Source organism: Lucilia cuprina, chromosome 5 (genome assembly GCF_022045245.1).
Source record: "Lucilia cuprina isolate Lc7/37 chromosome 5, ASM2204524v1, whole genome shotgun sequence".
Taxonomy (NCBI): Eukaryota; Metazoa; Arthropoda; class Insecta; order Diptera; family Calliphoridae; genus Lucilia; species Lucilia cuprina.
Window position 1 is genome coordinate 12,454,435 of NC_060953.1, and position 5,520 is coordinate 12,459,954.

Consider the following 5,520-nt stretch of genomic DNA (forward strand, 5'->3'; position numbering starts at 1 on the left):
GTCTATAGTCTAGTCTATAGTCTAGTCTATAGTCTAGTCTATAGTCTAGTCTATAGTCTAGTCTATAGTCTAGTCTATAGTCTAGTCTATAGTCTATTCTATAGTATGGTCTAGTCTATAGTCTAGTCTATAGTCTAGTCTATAGTCTAGTCTTTAGTCTAGTCTATAGTTCAGTCTAGTCTATAGTCTAGTCTATAGTCGAATCTATAGTCTAGTCTATAGTTTAGTCTATAGTCTGGTCTATAGTCTAGTTTATAGTCCAGTCTACATTCTAGTTTTTACTTTGGTCTATAGTCTTGTTTTTAGCCTATTCAGTAGTGTTGTATAGTTTTGACTATAGTTTGGTTTAGGGTTTTATCTATAATCTAGTCCTTTCAATAGTCTAGTCTTTAGCATGGTAATAAGTCTATAATCTAGTCAATAGTTTAGTCTGTAATATAGGGTATATCTGGTAAATAACTGTAGGTATTAGTGTCAATTATTATTCTTTTAATATCTCCATACAATTAAGAAGTCTTCATATTTTCTAATGAAATTAGAAATGACATATATCCCCCAATGGCTAATTTTCATAATGACTTTATATTTCGTGAAACATTATACATTTGTTTTACTTCTTATTTATGTTACAAACTTTTGCTTTAACTAATCAAGAGTTGTATAATAAACCTTTTGTATAAGAAAACTTTTTCTTAACAACTTTATTTTTATATGTTTATTTACATACATATTTACTTCTTAAAATAAAATACCCACAATACATTTTTGGAAAATTTATTTAACTTAATTTTTTGTTATTTCTTTATTTACGATTTTTTGTTTGTTTTCTTATGTTTATAAAACGCAAAACAGAAGCCTTGACATTTGACTCCTAACAAACCAGCGAAATCATTTACTTTTCATAATGAAAATGAGTAAAAAGGTATAAAAGTACAATAGGGCGACTAAAGGTGTAAGGGAATGCAAAGGTGTTAAAAGTTTTTTTATAAAACCCCGGTATTTTAGCGAAAAAGTGAAAAGGAACCCAAAAACACTTTTGCTTGCTTACACACTCGCACAATGTGTCAACAGACATTTATTTTGTCATTATTTTTAAGTAAAACTTTTTTTTTATGTCAAGGTGTTTTGTATATCTTTTTCTTCTAGGTGGCAAACAAGCGAAGGCACTTAAAATTTGTTTCAGTTGTGTCCTGAAGGTATGAAGGTGAATGAATGTATATGAAACGCAGCATTTAATAATGAAATATGAAAACAGAGGGGAATGCAAATATGATGAAGGTTTTTAAAAATTTGTTTTAACATTTTGTGTAACATTTGTTGAAACATGAATATTGTAATTTGCTTTCGTCTTAAAAGAAAGTTGAATTATTTTTTTGTTTTTTTAAGAAAAAAAAAATTCACTTTTTAATTTGTCTACTTTTTTCTGATGCAAACAGCTTTTGACCAGAGATTGTCTATTTAGTTTTCTTTTCAAATGTAACATGTTGTTTAATATTGTTGGTTGACATTTGAGGTAATATGAGAAATGGTGTGAATTATATTGGACATTTTGATGGAAATGTCAGACAACTTGAGGATTTTATTTTAAATTTAATATATTTAGTTAAGTAAGACAAAAAATAAAATATGTAATCAATTTTTTTATATTTATAGTTTTTTTATTTCTAATAAAAATGTCTGACTAAAATATTATTTTCAAAAATTGTGTTAATCATATAAAAATCTTAGATTTAAGTAAATATTAACTTATTTTTTCCCTCTATTTTCAGGTTAGTACCAGTGATGAATTTAAGGTAATTTTTACAGTATCAGAAAATTATTACAATTTACAATTCGGATAATTCACTAGAGAAATAAATCTAATGCTACCATATTATAATATGTTAATAGATCTTACATAAAGTGTTTGAAAATTAAGTATTTATAATGTATTCGAATACATGTACATCCAAGATGAAGGACCACCACGATAAAACAAATATAGTTTATAGTCTATAGTCTAATCTATATTCTAGTCTAATCAAGAGATTCCTCTAGTATATATTCTAGTCTAAAGTCTAATCTATAATATAGTTTATAGTCTAGTCAAATTTCTAATATAGTTAATTGTCTACAACTCTAGTTACAGACTGGTCTATAGTGTAGCTTAATCTATAGTCCAGTCTGTATTCTAGTCTATAGTCTAGCCATTAGTCCAGTCTGTAGTCTAGTCTCTAGTCAAGTCAATAGTCTAGTCTAGTCTGTAATCAAATCTTTAACCTAGTATACATCTAATCAAGACTTTAGTATAGACTAAAGTCTATATTATAGTTTAGTCTATTGCCAAGTCTATAGTCTAGTCTATAGTGTAGTCTGTAGTTTAGTTGATATTCTAGTCTAGTCTGTAGTCTAAACTGAAGAGTCTTGTTTTGTCTAGTCTATAGTCATATCTACTCTAGTCTATAGTATAATCTATTGTCTAAAGTCTAGTCTAAGATATAGTCTAAGATCAGTCTATAGTTCAGTTTAAAGTATATTCTATAGTCTAGACTATAGTCTTGTCTATTGTCTAGTCTATAGTTTAGTCTATTGCTTAATCTATAGTCTAGTCTATTCTCTAGTCTATACTATAGTCTAGTAAATGTAAAAAGTATACAATTACTATAGTCTATAGTCTAGTCTATATTCTAGTCTATATTATAGGCTATAGGCTAGGCTATAGTCTAGTCTATAGTCTAGTCTATAGTCTAGTCTATAGTCTAGTCTATAGTCTAGTCTATAGTCTAGTCTATAGTCTAGTCTATAGTCTAGTCTATAGTCTAGTCTATATTCTAGTCTATTGTCTAGTCTATAGTCTAGTCTATAGTCTAGTCTATAATGTAGTCTATACTGTAGTCTATAGTCTAGTTTATAATAGTATTATATGGTTTAGTCTACAGTCTTGTCTATAGCCCAGTTTATAGTCTAGTCTATTGTCTAGTCAATAGCCTAATATATTGTCTAGTCTAAAGTCTAGTCTAAAGTCTAGTCTATTGTCAAGCCCTTAGACTTGCCAATATTCTAGTTGATAGTAAATTCTGCAGCCTAGTTTATAATATCTTCTATTTTATAGCACAGTCCAAAGTCTAGTGTACAGTGTAGTCTATTGCCTAGTTTACAGTCTAGTCTATAGTCTAGTCTAAAGTTTTGTCTACAGCATAATCTAAAGTTTAGTTCTCTCTTTGGTTTAGTCTATAGTCTAGTCTATAGTGTAGTCTACAGTCTAGTCCATTCAATTCTTAGTCTGGTCCATAGTCTAGTCTATAGTCTAGTCTATAGTGTAGTATATTGTCTAGTCTATAGTCTGGTCTATAGTTTTGTACATAGTTTATGGTCCATATCATAGTCTTTATTCTAGTCTATAGTAAATCCTGCAGTCCAGTTTGTCAGTCTAGTCTATAGTCTAGTCCAAAGTCTTGTCTGTAGTCTAATTTAAAGTCAAGTCTTTGGTGAAGTCTATATTCTAGTCTACAGTCTAGTCTATAATCTAGATTATATTTTATAGTTTGGCCCATAGTCTAGTCTATATACTACCATAGTTTAGTATATTGCCTAGTCTATAGTCTAGTCTCTAGTCTATTCTATAGTATAGTCTATGGACTAACTTATTGTCTAGTTTATTGTATAGTCTACTCTGTATTCTATAGTCTAGTCTGTAGTTTAGTCTATAATCTAGTCTATAATCTAACTTATAGTCTAGCCTATAGTGGAGTCTACTCTATAGTCTAATTTATCTTCAGGTCTACAGCGTGGTCTATTCTGTAGTCTATAGTTTAGTCTTTAGTCTAGTATAATGCATATTCTGACAGCCTAATTTCGTGAAAACCATATTCTATGATTTGTTTTGTAGAAAGGATACAATACAAGTTGAACATTTTTGACTTGCTCCTATATGTAATAAATATTAATGACCGTATTAGAACATAAGGTAAAAAAAGATCAGTTTATTACGTCTACAACATTTTTACACAGCTCATCTATAAAATGTTGTTATATTGCTAAATTAGAGTGGACAGTAAATTGAACATTTAGGAAGATTATTTTAAAATTTTTCAAATGCATAATATTAAACTAAATACCTGTAAAAAATCCGCCATTAATATGACATTACAGCTAAACGTTTGATAAAACATAAATGAACAATCATATTTTTGTAACATAAAAATGTACCTATGTAAGTGTGTGCCATAGATTGCGAATTTAAAGTTTTTTTTTTTTATAAATTTAAAATTTTTTGCACATGTTTTTGCTTAATTTTCTACTAATGTTATGTATAAAAAACATTATGTTTATTACTACTTATGCTTTCAACTTTATCAAACTTAACAGCAGTTTAATATTTATAAATAATTGTGTAGAACAATATTTAGCTTCAAATCAAGCAACCTCCACCTACCTAAACAGTGTTTTTCCTCAATCTGCTTATTACACCAGAAATTGTTAAGCAAAATTTTCATAAAAACATGTAGTAACACTCATGTTATTTGTTGTTACCAAAAACAAAAGGAAAAAAATAATTATATAAACAAATCACTAACGTACATAAGCAATTTGTAACAATTTATTATAAATTTTCAGCAACATTTCAAAACAGCTAAAACAAGCATAAAAAATATAAAATATATATTCAAATGGTTGAGAATTTTTTTGCTTATTACTTGTACCGTTTCGATGTCTCTTTCGCTCTACATACAGTAAGTAACATTAAAATGTTTTAAATGTACAATTTTTTACCAATCTAAATGTGTAAAGTTAATGTTTTAAACATGTTTAAAATAGGGGTGTAAGTAGGTTTTTCTTGTTTTCCCAAAAAAATCTGTAGCCCATATTTCTTAACCCCCCCTTCTCTTTATTATTTATATTCTAGGCTGTTGCCTGATTCCCCGGAGAATGCTTTTTGAATACTCGACTAAGATAAATAACACAATTGTTGTGTTTTTTTTTTGTCATTTTTTGATTTGGAAAATTGAAATTTTGTATATTTTAAAGGCAGCAGGTGTTGAAAATTTTCTGCACAATACATTAAAGATTTTAAATATACTTTATTTATATGTATTTTGATAAATCAAGACATGTAAAATCAAAACGAAATCTTACTATAAAATAATATTTCCGTTCAATATAAACGTGTTCGAATGACAAGTGTTTAGCAAAAAAGATACGAAATTTTGCATAAATTTTGAAACACTGGATCATAACTAAACGATAGATTTAACTATAGACTACACAATAGATAAGAATATACATTGGGCTATACACTGTAAAATAGATTAGACTATAAACTAGCCAAATGTCTTAACAGCAGACTATAGACTAGACTATAGATTAGACTATAGACTAGAGTATAGACTAGGCTATAGACTAGAGTATAGACTAGACTATAGACTAGACTATAGACTAGACTTTAGACTAGACCTGAGAGGACTATAGACTAGACTATAGACTAGACTATAGACTAGACTATAGACTAGACTATAGACTGGACTATAGACTAGACTATAG